Consider the following 17,981-nt stretch of genomic DNA (forward strand, 5'->3'; position numbering starts at 1 on the left):
TGTAACTCTTTTGAGGAACTCCTGTTCATTTTCACCCACAGAGGGAGACACACCAGAAGACACCCCCAAACTGACGGCGGTGTCCGTTGTGGAGAGCTGGAATTTGAAATGGACAATAGGACAAATGCAAGCTTTACTTGCGAAAGCACTGAGGTAATGTCCCGAGAGAACTTTACAGGGGAGCGTCAACATATACCACGGTTAAAGCGAAACATTCTCCCTCGAGCCAGGTAGGACTCGAACCTACAATCTTCTGATCCCAAGTCAGACGCGTTATCCATTACGCCACTGGCCCAAGAGACAAGCCTGCACTTGGCAGAATGTCGATATGTAATGCCATGGACTTTCACGGAATCAGAATTAAAAAGGTGAACAAGCACCGAAGATAATCACCAACATTGCTTCACTTCGAAGTTTCCAATTTGTGAAGCAGTGCCTTTCACTGGCAAAGGAGCAACATTTGTCCTCAGCTGCCTGCTTCAGGGTCGCCTCCTTCTCTGCTGGAATTTTCCATCGTTTTATTCACAGTCACGACGCGATTTCATGATCCACTCCAGTGAAAAAGTGTCATGGTGTCGTCCAAACAAGACCCTGCAGAAACTCAGCGAGAAACCTCTAGTCATTTCGAGGTCTGGATGTGGAATTAGACGAGATGTCTGACACCTTTTATTGGCGCCACCACTTCACTGCAAATTAGCGGCTCAAAACGAGCCGTTGTTAGCATCAGCTTGATTTGTACCTTCCTGCAGTGCATTTGCTAAACAAAATCAGATCGCTCCCATCCGGCCCAGCTGACTTATCTATTTTCACACTCTGCAGTATTTCTAATATCTCTTCCTTGTGAACCTCAATCTCTTCTAGTCTAGACGCAAGTATCTCTGTACCTTCCTCCCCAACATTTTCATTTTCTATAGCGAACACTGTCGAAAAATATTTATTTAGTGCTTCCCCTATCTCCTCTGACTCCACACACAACTTCCCACTATTATCCTTGATTGTCCCAAATTTAACTCTCGTCATTCTTTTATTCCTGACATACCTATGGAAAGCCTTAGGGTTAACCCTGAACCTATCTGCCAACAACTTCTCATGTCTCCTCCTGGCTCTTCTCAGCTCTCTTTTTAGGTCTCTCCTGATATCGTTGGAACCCTCGAGCACTCTAACTGAGTTTTCACATTTTGCTTAACATAAGACTTCTTGTTCTTCTTGACCAGGGATTCCACTTCCTTAGTAAACCACGGCTCACGCGTTCTATATCTTCCTCCCTGCCTGACAGGTACATACTTATCTAGGACACACAGGAGCCTTTCCTTGAATAAGCTCCACATTTTTAATGTGCTCACCCCCTGCAGTTTCCTACCCCATTCTACGCTTCCTAAATCTTACCTGAATGCAACGTAATTTCCCTTCCATGAGCTGAAACTCTTGCTCCGTGGACTACACCTATCCCTTTCCAACACGAAAGTAAACCTGAGAGAATTGTGATCGCTGTCTCCAAAGTGCTCACCTACTTCCGAATCTAAAACCTGGCCAGGCTCGTTACCCAGTACTAAATCGAAAGTGGCTTCGTCTCTTGAAGGCATGTCTACATACTGTGTCAGGAAGCCCTCCTGCACACACTGGACTAAAACTGACCCTTCTATAGTACTCGTACTGTAGTGTTCCCAGTCAATATTTGGATATTGTCTTGAGTGTTCCAGAGTTTTTCATTGTCCCAGAGTCCAGATGAAGTTTGTATTCCTCACGTACGGGAACGAGAATTCTTTCAATGTCTCAGATCAGTTCCTGTCCCGAGAACATCAGAGTCAATGTCGCGTCCTCTACTCGGTCCGATATTTAACGCTTCTTCATTCTCCTCTGATTCCATTTCCCAAAGAGTTTCTGAAGATTTCCAAAGCTGGAGTCTAAATTATATGGTTTGCTTCCTAAACATTTTTCCAACTGCCAACTGTCAATATTTTCACAGTATCTCTTCACAATCCTCTGGCTTGCACCATGTCCATGGATGAGAATCCCGTTTGGTGGAGAGATTCCCGAGGTTGGTGAGTTTCACTTTGGAACAAAGATGGTTAAGTGGCAACTTCCTGCGGTTGTTTGTAATGATGGGAGAGGGAGCGGTGGGGAATGAGCAATTTGACGAGCAGTAGGAAGTGTTGCCACTGACCCGAGTCAGAGCACAGAGGACAGGGATTAAAGGAATCTAATGAAAAGCAGCACTTCTGCTCAGGACGTTCAATAACAACTGCAGAAACCCGATGTGTTGAGCAGTGTATCTGGAAAGAGAAATAGAGATAACGCTTTAAATATGGAACATTTCTGATGAAAAACTCGAGCTTCTCAAGTCTAATCAAATTACCGGCCTCGTTTGCGAAATAGGTTTTCTCAATTTTGAGCAAAAATTGTTCCAGCAGGAAAGCATTCATAACGTAGTCAGTAGGATTCGAACCTACGTGGGGAAACCCCAATGGATTTCTAATCCATCGCCTTAACCACTCGGCCATGACTACAGACAACTCAGCGGCGCTGAGCATTGACCAAATCAGCCGTGATCTCATTGAAAGCTCTCGCTGACTTGATGAGCTAAATGCTCCCATCTCCTTTCATACCTTTGCTGTCATTTGTAAGGTGCGAGACACCAATGTAAAAAAAGAAAAGCACAAAGGTAGGAAAAGATATTTGCAGCCAAACTGAGTCAAAATTATTTATTGACAGGAAAATCACACTTGGCAATTTGCTAGACCTCTTTGCGAACATGACCAGCAGAGGTAAGCAAGGGAGCTATTGATCTGAGTATTTTTGGACCTGAAGCAAACAAAGGTTAGTGACATATTCATTTCTTTTTGTGGTAAACGAAAGGGTCTTTCCTGATGGTTAGAATGAAAGAAATGGTTCCCAATAAAATATAGAGATTAAGTCGCATCTAGATATACTTCAATGTGATACGATTCACTTTCAGTCCCTAATTCCCCCAGAGATGGATGGGGTGAGTTACTTTCCTTCACTTCTCAACTCCTCAGCATTGATGTACAGACATGAAACCGCTACAGGTGGAGTTCTTGAATTGGGAACCAGCGACACTGAAGGAACTAGGCAAAAGTGAGCACTGCTGATGCTGGAAACCAGATTTTAGATCAGAGTGATGCTGGAAAAGCACAGCAGATCAGGCAGCATCCGAGGAGCAGGAAAGTCGACGTTTCTGTTGCCAGTCCTGCTGCGTTCCGCAAACAATTTTCGTTTTTGGCTCAGATTTCCAGCCTTCATAATGTTTTTGGGGAAAAGAAAATGACTTGCTCGCATCGGAAAATCGGCAGAATTACTGGTACACCGATATGTTTGCTGAACAATAAAACCATTCCACGATCTGGGTCACGGTGCTGAGAGCACCGAATCCTCACAAGTAAATAACAAGACAAGGCGATCGATACGATCGTATTTGGTGTAAATAAAACACCCTTTCTGAACATTTTCGTTGCAGATTATTTTCTTCTTGTCTTCTAAGATTTACAAAGTGGGAAAAGGCCATTCCACCCATTGTGCATTGCGGCTAATCAGAGAGCCATCTATTCTAGTCGCAGTTTCCAACTTTGGCCCAAAGTTTGGTCATGGTGTCATGCAAAAACTCAGCGAGTTCACACAGACATTTTTGTGTGTGCAGAATGATTTGCCACATTTAAGGCAAATTCAATGGCATCCGAATGGGTATATAGACAGGAAGCGTTCGGAGAGATAAGGAACACATTTTGGCAAATATGGTTCAATTAATTTCGGTTATCTGTTCAGCAGGGACCGGTTCGATAGTAGGGTCTTTTTCCGTGCTCGGCAACGTTGATGTGCTCCCGCAGCTGACACCAGTTTTAATGGACCATTTGCAAAAAAATGCACTCTGTTTGTTACGCAGTCAGCGCGTTTGCCTATATTTCTGGAGGGTGGATGGACGAGCTGACCCATCGATGAAGGTCTTTCTGGACTTTTTCTGTCAATGACCATTCGTTTAGCACCTTCCCAACTTTGCCATCAAAGGGTTTGGCTGAAGAATACTACCGCACGGATAATGTTACCCCCCTCAGCTCTCCAACGAATCCAGAAACTGACAGCTCCTCATGTGGAACAGAAGACACACCGAAGCATGCATGCTGCCTTTGCTGCAGTGCAAGCCGATTATGTCATGAACTGCTCAGAGAAACGGCAGCGAGGCAATTCAGGACACACTGGAGAATTAGTGCATTGCCAAGTCACAGGAAGTGCTCAACAAACATAAAACAAAACGGAACAGCAATAACCCATGACAAATGAAGTTTACCAATTCCACTCGTGATGAAATTAGATCAACAATGCGCTGATGTTTCCATCTGATCGAGAGGACCAATCACCAGCCCCCTTCACCAGGACAGTAATGAAGGAAATGAGAGAAATACAAAAAAACATTTCTCATCGCGGTTGCCAACCTTTTCGCCACTGCAACAACAAAAACGACGAGCAGATACAATGCAGAATATGGTTTCATATCAGCAATGAAATAGTAATATCCATTCACTTTCAGTGAAAACGGTGAACAAAGGAAATTGTCTGAAATATGAATACCCAGTGCAGGCTACTTGGTTCCCAGATTATACTGCTGCACAGACTTTCATATTTAAAGGTACCTTTCAAAAAGAGTGTTTGTGGCTGTCCATATGACAATGGAAATTGTTGCCCTCGCTCTCACTGCCATTATTGATCGTGTTGGGTTTGGCATCCTCACCTTGCATGCGGAAGTTCAGTGTACAATTCTCTGCTGTGAAAAATCGGAATGCTTTGGAGCAGAAAGATGCGAAGCTCGTGTGCTTCATGGAGATGTTGTTGGAATGTTTTGCGGTGCTGGGAAGTGGGATCCTCACAGTTCTAGGTAACATCCTCAGGGTTGCAGAGCCTGTTGTGAAGCCTACTGTCCTGTGGCGGTTGGAATTGATTTAGTTTCAGTGCCGCTTTGTCCAGTTGTTGGTGTTGCAGATTGGATCCTGATGAATGTGTTTATTGATGGAATCCATGGATGGGTGCCCTGCTTCTAAAAATCTCTGGCTGCCTTCTGATTGCCATGTTCTATTACTGTTGTGCTGCTCTCGAGGATGCTCTCTGTCTGTACGTATAGCTACTCGGGACAGCTGGCCGTGGCAATTAGTGACGGCCACACAAATTCTTTGCCAAGAATATGTATCCCACAACTGCATTCCCAGATGTCTGGCACACTAAATTGTCAACTAGGATATGCCATAAAGCAATTGAAACACCATGCATCCCTTTAATAAAATAAATTTCTGGAAACTGATAGCCAGACTCCTCTGAACACACGGATTTAGGACAGCACATAAACCAAAACCTCGCTGAGGGAAAGCTCACCAGAAAACAATATCAAATGCCCATCTTCTGCAGGACAAATGTGGTTGTCAAGATTCCACGTAGGGACTGCACGAAACACTATATCGGAGAAACAGTCGGACAACTAGCGATCTGCAATCATGAACTTCAGCCAGCCCGTATACGCCACGGGCAGATGTTCTTGTAGTTGTATGTAGGGCATTGAGTGTTTCTGATTCAGGGGCTTGGACCGTCTGTAGCACTGGTTAATTCCTTGTGTTGTAACTACTGTTGGAACATATGTAAAACTCGATTGCTCATTGAGATGTACATCCAAAATATTAGCCGAGAGAAGGAATTTGGTGGTTTTTCTGGTGCTGTTCCTGTCATACCCTCTGGAACTGGACTTATTGTGTGCTTCCTGACGGTTCGGTGCATGCTTCCGTGATCGTATTTTGGGCAGAAACCTGCGTTTTAGCTTCAATAACGTGCGTTTGCAAATCTGGTACACCTCCCTGTATTTTGTTATCTCTTATTGTGTGCATTGCAACACGGCAAATTATTAATTTACATTGGAAGGTGACAAACGGAGGCGTGTGAAATGCCAAGGTATTAGTGACATTTATCCAATGGTTGCATATTACTTTGATTCAGGAGATAAGGATGTAAAACGTGTTTGTGGAGAAATGAGGACCAGTGAGGAAAGAAGTCATCCGCAGGTGTAGTTTACAAGTGCACTCGCAGTAACCACTACGTACAAGAAAAAAATACTCCATGTGAGTGATAAAAGATGGCAATAGTTATGGGTGATCTTAGTTTCCCATCTCCCACTCACGGTTCAATGGTGAATAAAAAAGTTTGGATGACAATAATCAGTAAATCATATCTGTCCCAGAGAACAACGCGAGCCATATTTTGGTCATCGGTTAGTTTACAGCTGACTTAGTATCTGCCTTTTCTTGGAAACCATCTCCTTTGTTGTGACCATCAGGAAAGATATTACTTTTGACATAAAGAAAATGAAGATTATGTCACTAATCTTTGTTTGTTTCATGCCCAAGTACAATCAGACGACCTTGATCAACTCTGTTCGTCATGCTAGCAAAGAAATCTGGAAACATGCCAAGTGTGATTTTTCGCTCAATAACTAATTTTGATTCAGTTTGATTGAAACCACCTCTCCCTAAAGTTGGGCTTTTCTTCTTTTAAAATGGTGTCCGGTATCTTCCAAATGCCGGCAAAGATATGAGAGCAGATGGAAGCAATTTAGCCGATCAAGTGTGCGACAACATTCAATGAGATCATGGCTGATTTGGTTAATTCTCAACCCCCGTTTTTATCCTCATCTCCGTAATGCTCCATGTCTGTCTATCACAGCCTTGAATACACCTCGCCTTCACAGCCCTCTGTTGTTAGGAAACCCACAGATTTGCTACCCTCTGAAAGAGTGAATATCCTCCTTATCATTTTCTTAAATGTGTGATCCCTTCAGCTGTGAGAACGCACTCTCGTCCCAATTTTTCGGGGGTGTACATCAGAGCAGAATAAGCCCCTGAAGGTAGGTCGGCATTCTCCAGTGCCGCTCCGTATATTTGAAACATTTTCATATTTTGACCTCTGATTAAAAATAGCAGAACTAATTTGCACATCAGATTTGCCAGTGGTGAAATTTTTTCAAGAAGACTTCAATGAGCGTAATTCTACTGGCAGTGAATAGGGCCAGACAAATTAGATTACTTACAGTGGGGAAACAGGCCCTTCGGGCCAATAAGTCCACACCGCCGCGCCGACGCACAACCCACCCATACATTTACCCCTTACTTAACACTACGGTCAATTTAGCATGGCCAATTCGCCTGACCTGACCATCTTTGGACTGTGGGAGGAAACCGGAGCATCCGGAGGAAACACATGCAGAGCGTGCAAACTTCACACAGTCAGTCGCCTGAGGCGGGAATTGAATGCGGGTCTCTGGCGCTATCAGCCAGCAGTGTTAACCACTGTGTCACCGTGCCGCCCCAATGCAAGGGCATTTTTCTTTCGGGATCCAGTGCTGTGTTTATTCACCTCTCTGCGCATGAAAATGGATCCGACCCATCCACTTTATCTCTCGTCAATATGTGTGTAATTCAAATTGATGCGGCCATGACTACATGCACGCAATGCTGCCTTAGTATGTCTTATGTCATGGAAAGTTCCAACCTGAAACACCAGGATTTGGCTTTTCTTGGCACACCAGCATCCTCCTCATTTCGAAAGCAAGAGAGTCTGACAGCGAATACTGGGGTACCAGGAATAGCCAAATCCTGGTGTTTCAGGTTGGAACTTTCCGTTACACAAGACATACTAAGGCAGCATTGCACGCGTGTAGTCATGGCCGCGTGATACAGGTGATGGATTAGAAATCCTTTGGGTCTTCCTTCCAAAGGTTCGAATTCTGCTGGCTCCGTTTTTGGTGATGTAATGCAGGACGAGTTTTCACTCACAGTTCAGAAATCTCGTCTCAACAAACAAGACCAGTTAGTTGATTAGACTTAGCAAACTCAAGTTATTAATCAAAAATGCAACACACTTAAAACATTATCTCCGTTTCTCTTTTCACAGTTACTTCCAAACCCATCGAGATATTGCAGTATTCTTTGAATGTACTGTGCAGAAGTGCTGCTTTTGAATAGATTCCTTTTACCCCAGCCCTCCGTTCACTAACTCTGGTTAGTGGCAACATTTCACCCCCGCTCGTCGAAGAACCAATCCCCACCATTAATTTTCCCATCATTATAAATAGCCGCAGGAAATTGCTGACAAACCATCTTTGCTCCAAAGCGAAACTCACCAACATCGGGATCCCTCCACAAAACGGGACATCTCATCCCTGGACATGGTGAAATACAGGCGATTGTGAACAGAATTTGGGAAAATATTGTCACTTGTCAGGTGAAATAATGTTAAGAAGGCAAAGCACGTCACCCAGTCTCCAGCTTCGTGAATCTTCAGAAACTCTTTGGGAAAAGGACTCATAGGAGAATGAAGAAGGGTGAATTGTCAGACTGATAGGAATCAGTCAGGACAACTTCCCGTTCTTTAAGAGGATGGGACATTGATTCTGATGTTCTCAGGACAAGAACTGATTGGAGACATTGAAGTAATTCTCGGTCCTGTACATGAGGAATACAAACCTTATATGGACACTGGGACAATGAAAATACTCGATACCACACAAGATACTGAGAGGTTCGAAGAGAGATGTTCCCGATTGGAGCAGAGCTGGTTCCCAGTGACATGGGTGTGTCTGTCGTGGATGGGATCAGACTGTTCCCATGTCTCCATTATGAATGTCCAAGTCCTTATTTCGGAAAAGTAAAACTGATAGAGTACAGTTGTCGTTCTGGGAATGGCAGCCTGAATTTGGAGGTCAATCACAGACTGCTTTCGAGGATCGTCCAAGGTGTCAGCTCACTCGACTGTTTACTGAAATGTTACTGGTTCAATAGCCCCAGAGCGACAGCGATTGATGTTCATAATGCATCTGTTTTCTGTGCAGCACCGTTTCGTGTTTCCAATGGCGTCAGCAAAATGTTTTCCAAACAGAAACCTTTGGTATGACGAACGATAAAAAAAAGTTTCTGCATTGCTTTAATGGTTACTGTAAAGAAATGTGGATTCTGGGAATCTGAAGCAAAAACAGAAACTGCTGTCGAAACTAACCAGTTTGGCAGTGCCTGTGGGAGATTACCGAGTTCTGATGAAGTTTTGAAATATTTGTCTCTGATTCTCTCTGAATAGACGCCGTAAGATCTGCTGAGATTCTCCTGGTATTTCTGTTCGTGGTTTTAACTGAATGCCTATACCATTTATAAGGATGATACAACCAAACCCACCACAAACCAAAATTAAGAAATAACACCTCAGTATCTCACTCCACCGCAAGCCCAAGGATAACTACACGATACTGCACTTCTCCAGCTTCCACCCTAAATATATTAAAGAAGCCATACCGTAAGGTCAAGCGTTTCACCTGCACAGGAACCGCTCAGATGAGGAATAATGCGACAGACACCTAAAGATTTTGAAGGATATCCTCATGATAATGGGTTACATGTTGAACTGATTGATCGCCAGTTCCGGTGTGCCACAGTGAAAATCTGCTGTGAACTCGTCAGAAGGCAGACAGAGGGTGCGACTAATAGAGTATCTTTCATCGTGAGTACTTTCCTGGAGTTCAGCACGTTCTTCACAGGATTCAGCATGTCACCGATGATGATGAGCATCTCACTAAGAACGTCCCCATGACTTCAATTCTCACCTTCAAACACCCAGCAAAATTATAACATACGACAGTTTACTGTAAACTACTCAGCTTTCACATAGCATTAACCACAGCACCATGCCTTCGCAACCTTTGCAAGACATGGACACTACCATCACCCGTTGGGACACCACCCACCACGTACACGACAGGTACTCATGTGACCCAAGCAATGTTGTTTGTCACATATGCATCAGGCAATGATACCACAAGATACCACAAGATACCCAGTAATGATATATTGGCGTTACCATGCAGATGGTGTGCCAATGGATGAATGGTAACGGCATAAAAATTGCCAGACAGGATTATTCACACCCAGTCGGGGAAGAGTTCAGCAATCAAGAACATTTGGTTTTCAATTTTCGACTAAATGTCGGCCAAGGCGGCTTTCTTGATACACAACAACGCAAAATCGCCAAACAGAATTGGGTCGCCAACTGCCTTCGTTGTGGTGATGACATCAACCATAATATTCGGTTCATGTCACACCACATGTGACCCACCACACTGTTCTGTATCTGTGACATCTTCCTTATTGTTCTGTTTTCTCACCATCACCGTGACAAGTTGTTATTGTCTCTCTACCTTAATCACTTTGTTCAATATTGGCTAACTGATAATTTGGGTCAGATTCGCAGCATGCGACTCTAGCCAAATAAAAATCAGAAGAACTGGGAATGCTGTAAACCAGGAGCAAGGACAAGGGTTACTGGGCGGGGTGGGGGAACGGGACTGGGGCATCGGGGAGAAGGGGGCAGGTGTTTCGCTGGTCTGGGGACATCTGTGGAGGAATATGAGAGTTAATGTTTCGGAACTGGTGACCCTTCCTCTGGTGTTTTTGTTGTGGAACGGTTTTCCAGTTGCTTCTGTATCTGTTCCATGTCATTCCAGTGCCTTGATTTGTCTCCAGTACGACTTTATTTTAACGGTTTGTAATTATCTCTCTGCCTCACTTTGTTGGATCATCGGTCATCCATTCTGTTGGCACGCAGTTATTGACATATTACTCACACTGACTGACACTTTTGTTCACTTGCAGAGACTACGTCTATCACACTCCGCTCCCACAATTTGCCCGATATTTTGATCTGTGTGCCCTTGATCTCTCTTCCCTTAAATTGAGTGTTCTGTGTTATTCCCTCCCACTTCACCTAACGAAAGGGCTCTGGTCCGAAATCTTGTTATTTCAAATAAACAAGTGCATCTATAACCTGGTGTGATTTCTGAATTGGTCCATCGCAGTCCAAAACCGCAACCTCCACAGCAGGTATAGGGAAACACCATCACCCGCACTTTCCCCTCCACACTTTGTTCAAGCTCATTTACTCCTGTTGCCGCATGTAATTCTGAACTCGTTGTTGTTCGTGATGAAATCTTAAGGTTCAAGCGGTTCTTTTGCAATGTATGTACTTTGGAATGTGGTTCAATGTCAAAGAAAAACATACTTCAAGGGACGATATATGCTTCAAAGCTTTGCCTGAGTTGTTTAAATGTCATTTATCCTGAACCCAGTGAGCTGACGGAAGAATAAACATGCTTTGCACTTCTACCACACGGTGCCAGGGACCCAGTTCAATTCCAGCCTGTGGCGACTGTCTGTATGGTGCTTGTACTCTTCCCATGTGTGCGTGAGTTTTCCTCCCACATTATGAAAGCTGTGCAGTTTCGGTGGATTGCCAAATGGAAAAATACCCAACTTGTCCAGGTATGTGGACGTCAGGTTATTTCGCTGTGAGAAACTGGAAGGGGATCGATGAGGAAGTGTTTTTTGTTGGGATAATCTTCACTGCTTTGGTGTGGACTTGATAGACCGAACGGTCTACTTCCACACAATTGGGATTTTACGAAAATTATTGCGATCGTGCGATTTTCCAGACAGTCCGAAAGATAAATAATGTTTCCAGGTGTCGTTTTGAATGTCTGCAAAAGATATTCCAATTCTCACACAGGAACTACACCTCGAAGTCTGCACTTACACAATTTAAATTTGTGCATTCAGTGTTCACGCTTTGGAAATCACAGCTTTTTACCATTAAGATTAAATCTTGTTTCTTAATCTATATCATAAACAGTCGAATTTGTCTCATTTATCTACATTTAATGCATGTACTTCAAACTGATTGGAATGGTAACTTCTCAGATTCAGGTTCATTTTGATCGTGGATAGGAAGCTGACAACCACTCTTCCCATCATCCCAAGTGGATTTGCAAGGCATCGATCACCAACGCTGAGCCGTGCTGCTTCCTGGGAGAGGGTGAAGCGCGGTGATGGCCTGTTCGGTGACATCATACATGTATTTATCTCCAGTTCGTTTCTATGGAGTAGGACTGACAATGAGGGGAAGTTCGAAGGCAAGAGCTGATTCTGGGAGGGGAAGCCTCTTGAACAGTTTTTGGCAGTATCTGAGAGTCTTTCCAAACTTCAAACAGGCAAAGTCATTGAATAAAATCTCGGGGGTTGCCTTCTAACAGGAGAATGGTGTAACCGAAAATATATAACATAGCCTAAATGGAGATAAATACCGCAGTCTTAGCAGGACGAATTGTAAGAAGAACATATTTGTTTGAGGACTTCCTGCTGCAGCCTTTAAGTAGCGCAGCTTAGTCAGCTGCTCATAAATGATGATAAAACATCTATCCTCTAACTGATCACCTTCAGCCACGTGCTGGAGTATGTCTAGTCTACTTATGTCTACCTTTTGCTGCAAGATGGCTATGGAGACGTGTATGTCTTTGATATCAGGCTTATTCGGAAGAATGGCTCTACTAAGGTTTGAAGTTAGCTTTCGTGATTCGTTGGTTAGCACTGCTGCCTTACAGCATGAAGGACCTGGATTCGATTCCAGCCTCAGGCGACCGTATAGAGTTCACATATTCTCCCTGTGTCTGCATGGGTTTCTTCGGGTTGCTCCAGTTTCCTACTACAGTCCAAAGATATGCAGGTTAGATAAATTGGATATGCTAAATTGTACCTCGTTCTCCAGAATGTGTTTGTCAGGAGCAGTGCAAAGTAATAGGGAAGGGAAATTGCTGTGGGTGGAATACTCCTTAGAGGTTGCATGTGAACTTGTTGGGCCTAATGACCTGTTTCCAAACTGTCGGGATGGTATGATTCTATTTCATAACGTCGATACTTTAACAGTGTAAGGCATGGTACAACTCAGTAGATTGCTAGTAAAATGGTGAATGGTGGATTCACGCTGATTATCTGTGTCAAAGTTAACTGGCATGTGTTCATCTCAATTGGAATTGACGACTGTGCAAATTTAATTGAAAGAGAATCATGGCTGGAAAATACCTCCAGTGAAAATGCATCACCAAATTCAACATTTCTATTCATGGCAAGTTGCTGACTCAGCCTATCTCAAATGTCTGATTGCATGAATATGCTGCAAGAACACAGGGATACACATTTCCAAACTGCTCCTCTTAACTCTCTAGCTTAAGCGTTACATTTTTGTGAAGGTTTTCTCACCTCCCAGTAAGTGTCGGCCTTCTAACAATTGAGTTTGACAACGTTTATTTGAACAGTTCATTAAACTATTTGGATGTTTTGAAGTGGGGGAAGAGAGCAACCCTCTGATCCACTGGGACAGTGAAGGACTGACTGAAGGAATACCTATCCTATTGTGATGTTTAGTACCTTGGAAGCGAACATGCAGATAATGATTTTCCCATTCGTTTACTTCCTTTGTCTTTAGGACGATAGTAGTACTAGAGTTTCGAACATCTGCAGGTTCTACGTGGACGCCCGCAAGCGATCGGGAGAAGGGAGTAGTGGGCAGGACGTTTGAGTAAAGTGAAAGGCAATCATGACTGGAGGGCGTGAGGCTGTAAGTGAGAGAGGAAGTGGTGATGTAAGGCTCACTGTTGGCATTAATGGGTCAGCCTATACTGGCCACTGTTTACACTGACTTACAGAACACTGCTGATCAATTCACCACAATGATACTGTTCTCTTGGCGTTGTATTCCCTCTGTGCATATTAACGTGGTTTATGGGCCCCGAGAGGATGAACGGATCTTCTTTATCCTGTCGGCTTAAACAGATGAATATATCTGTTTGAAATGAACGCAATACGAGATTGGCTCTTTCGGTGCATTTGCACTGGAGAATGTCCAGGTGTGAACGTTTCTTTTCTGTATCAGCGGAGGTTAGTTTAAATTCTTATGGAGCAACTTTAATAAAGTAACAAATGTCCAAGTTACTGTGACTGAACAGCTAATTAAATACACATATGGATATGAACAGCATCATCTGCGCTGACACCGTTGATGAATTCGTTAAAGCGTCTGGTAAGAACGAGACTAGTATGGTGTCAAATCCTGGCGTTGCATGTCCTGTACATTGAAGGATCGTTGCTTAAACTTCTTTAAAATGCTGTATTGTTGATCCACCACACCGAAAGAACATTCTTCTTGTGTTTGAGCTCAGCGCATTTTTATTTTGTGTTACCACGTCTTGCCGCCTGCTGTGCCCCCATCTGTCAATACTAGATCCTGCTAATTCAACGGAAAGATTCTGTACTATGTTCCACAAGGACGTTTCAGTTAACGGTCGAATGCGCTGAAACTTCCAACCTAACAAATTCGACGATCCTCTGAAGCAGTCCGTGACTGAATTCCAAATTCAATGTGCCATTCCCTGAACGACTATTGTCCTCTATCAGTCTTACTTTTCCAAATGAAAGACTGAACCATTCATTATGGAGACATTGAAACAGTCTGATACCCCTAAGACAGACACACCCATGTCACTGGGAACCAGCTCAGCTCCATCAGGGATAATCTCCCTTTTTGCCTCTCAGTGCCTTGTGTGTTCCAGAGATTTTCATTGTCGCAGAGTCCAGATGAAGTTTCTATTCCCCATGTACAGGGGTGAGAATGTTTTCAATGCTTCAGACCAGTTCCTGTCCCGACAACATCAGAGTCAATATTCTGGCCTCTGCTCGGTCCGACAGTTCACCTTTCTGCATTCTCCTTTGATTCCACTTCCCAAAGAGTTTCTCAAGATTCCCAAAGCTGGTGCCTGGATTGGTTTGGCTCCTTAACATTTTTTCAACTGCCAATTGACAATACTTTCACAGTAAGCTTCGGAAACCTCTGGTCTGCACCATGTCCAGTGATGAGAAGTCCCGTTTGGTGGAGAGATTCACGAGGCTGGTGAGTTTCACTTTGGAACAAAGATGGTTAAGTGGAAATTTCCTGCGGTTGTTTGTAATGATGGGAGAGGAAGCGGTGGGGAATGAGCACTTTGTTGAGCAGGAGGAAGTGTTGCCACTGATCCGAGTCAGAGAACAGAGGATAGGGATTAAAGGAATCTAATGAAAAGCAGCATTTCTGTTCAGGACATTCAATAACAACTGCAGAAACCCGATGTGTCGAGCAGTGTATCTGGAAAGAGAAACAGAGATAATGTTATAAATATGGCACATTTCTGATGAAGAGCTCGAGTTCCAAAATCTAATTAAATTACCGGCCTGGTTTGCAAAATAGGTTTTTTGAACTTTGAGCGAAAATTCGCCCAGCAGCAAGTCATTCATAGCGGAGTCAGCTGGATTCGGAACTCCGCGGGGTAACCTGAATTGATTTTTAACCTATCACCTTAACCACTCGGCCATGAGTACTGACTAAAAAGCAGAGTTGAGCATTAACCAAATCAGCCGTGATCTCATTGAAAGCTGTCGCTGACTTGATGGGCTAAATGCTTCCATCTCCTCTCCTAACTCTGCTGTCAATTGTAAGGTGCGAGACACCAATGTAAAAGAAGAAAAGCACAAAGTTAGGAAAAGATATTTGCAGCCAAACTGAGTCAGAATTGTTGATTGAAAGGAAAATCACACTTGGCAATTTGCTAGATCTCTTTGCAAACATGACCAGCAGAGGTAATAAAGGGAGCTTTTGATCTGAGCGTTCTTGGACCTGAAGCACAACACAAATACATCTCTTGGGTACTATTTTGGACGTATTTCTCAATGAGCTATCATGTTTTACATATGTTCCATCGGGAGTTACCTCACACAAGGAAGTAACCAATGCTGCAGCCGGTCATATAATCCGAGTTCCAAGTCCCGGAGTCAGAGACACTCAGTGCCCTGTGTGTACCTGAAGGAACAGCTGTGCATGGGGTTTACAGGGTAACAGAACTGCATGAATGCAGCTCGATGGTCGTCTGTCTCTTTTCCTCTATAGTTTTCTGTGCAGTCCCTGCGTGCAATCTTGTCAACTATGCTCGTCCGGCACAAGATGGGCATTGGTCACTTGTCTCTGAGAGAGGCTGTTGGTTTATGTGTTGTCATAATTCCGAGTGGAAGGAGGAATCTGGTTGTCAGTTGCCAGAAACTTACTTTAATAAATGGAGGCGTGTTTTTTAACTTGCCGCGTGGCATATTCTCTTTGCGAAGTTCGTGCACTGCGAATCACGTTGCGGGACTATTCAATTTTGGCAAAGAATTTGTGTGGCAGTCACGAGTTGCCACGACCAGCTATCCCTAGTAGCAATACGGACAAATGGCAATAACTACAATTTCGATTAGAACAGCACAAGGTTAATGTGACAGGGCAAACAGAAGGCAGCCAGAAGATTTCTGGGTGTAAGGCAATCACCCAAGGTATCTTTTCATATGAAAGTCTGTGCATCAATAGAATCTGCGACCAAAGTACTCGACGTTGGTTATTCATTTTCCAGACAACTTGTGTTGTTCCCCGTTTATTCTGAAAGTGCATAGACATAGTTATTTCACCGTTATTTCGAAAGAAGATCCTGCATTGAATCTGTTCGCCGTTTTTTGATGCTGTGGCGAAAAGGTGGGCAATCGTGATGTGAAACGTTGCTATACTTTCATTTCCTTCATTATTGTCCTGGTGAGGGAGAAAGGTGATTGGCTCCCTCGATCAGATGGAGGAACCGGCGCATTGATGGCCTAATCTAATCACTGATATAATTGGAAATGTTCACTTTTAATGGTTCGTTGTTGTTTTGTTTTGTTTATTTTTTAAGATACTTGTGCACTTACTGGGACTTGGCAATACACTAAATCTCCAGTAGGTTTGGAATTGCCTTGCTGTTATTTGTGCGAGCAGTTCATGTCAGAGACGACTCACAGTGCCTCACAGACAGCACTTACGCTTCGGTGTGTCTGATCATGGTACTGACTTTTCAGTTTTGATTCTGTTCCACTTGAAGAGCTGTCAGTTTTTGGATTCACTGGAGATCAAAGTGGGTAATGCGATATGTGAGGTATTTTTCTTCAGCCAAAATCTTTGATGGCGAACTTGGGAAAGTGTCAAGAAGAAGGGTCATTGGCAGCAAATATCCGGAAAACCTTCATCTCTGGATCGGTTGGGCCCATCCACCCTCCAAACAAAATAGGCACACTCGCTGACTGAGTAACAAACATCATGCGTTTTTTGCAAATTGTATATTCAAACCGTTGCCGGTGACTGGAGCATCTCAGAGTTGTCGAGCATGAAAAGAAATCCCGCGGTCCAACTTGTCCTTGCTGAATAGATTTTCGAAATTAATCCATACGTAACTGCCAATATTTGTGCCGTATCCCTCTGAAGTCTTCCTGTCGACACACCCATTCAGATGCCTTTGAAATGTTGTGAGTGCACCAGACTCTGCCACTAAATGTGGCAATTCATTCCACACACACACAAGTTCTGTATGAAAAAGAAGTGTTCCTCACATCCCTTTAATTTTTTCCTTTCTCACATTAAACGTTTGCTATGTGGATTTGAACTCGCATGTCTTGTGAAAAAGTGCACCCTGACGACTTACTTTGTCTGTCTTCCTCATGATTGTATAAGCGTCTGTGAGGCCATCTCTAAACCCTGAAGCTCCTGGGAATCTGACGAAGCCTATGCAGTTTCGTTCTCATATCCAAGCAGTGAAAATCTTGCAAATCCTTGTAAAGATTTTCTAAACTTACACTTGCAAGAAGTGTGTCCAGCTGCAGCACTTGTTTGACCGCGTGGCCACTCTGGAGCTGCGGGTGGACTCACTGTGGAGCATCAGCAACCTTGGAGAGTTATGTTGCCTCCCAGGTGCTCAGGCCAGGGATGTCGCCAATCGGCTGAAGAGCATTCGAAAAGGGGATCGTGCACAGCCAGTTGTCTTGGTGCATACAGGCACCAACGGAAAAAAAAAACAAGATGAGGACCTGCAGGGAGAATTCAGGGAGCTAGAAGAGAAATTAAAGAGGTGGACCTCAAAGGTAGTAATCTCGGGATTACTGCCGGTGCCATGTGACTGCCAGCGTAGAAATGAATTTAAAAAAAGGCACGATGAACACGTGAGTTGAGGAATGGTGCTGCAGGGCCGGTTTCAGATTTGT

General features: G+C 43.8%; 2 non-coding genes across 2 annotated transcripts; both read right to left on the reverse strand.

Annotated features, from left to right (window-relative positions):
- Positions 1-222: 222 nt before the first annotated feature.
- On the reverse strand, positions 223-295 carry trnap-ugg (transfer RNA proline (anticodon UGG)). Its single transcript has one exon. It is a non-coding gene; the product is annotated as a tRNA-Pro (tRNA).
- A 2,130-nt stretch (positions 296-2,425) lies between these two features.
- On the reverse strand, positions 2,426-2,507 carry trnas-aga (transfer RNA serine (anticodon AGA)). Its single transcript has one exon. It is a non-coding gene; the product is annotated as a tRNA-Ser (tRNA).
- Between the last annotated feature and the right edge of the window lie 15,474 nt (positions 2,508-17,981).

This window comes from Chiloscyllium plagiosum, unplaced genomic scaffold (assembly GCF_037043375.1).
Source record: "Chiloscyllium plagiosum isolate Xiang-an unplaced genomic scaffold, Cpla_swu_hap1 HiC_scaffold_39, whole genome shotgun sequence".
NCBI classification, from domain to species: Eukaryota; Metazoa; Chordata; class Chondrichthyes; order Orectolobiformes; family Hemiscylliidae; genus Chiloscyllium; species Chiloscyllium plagiosum.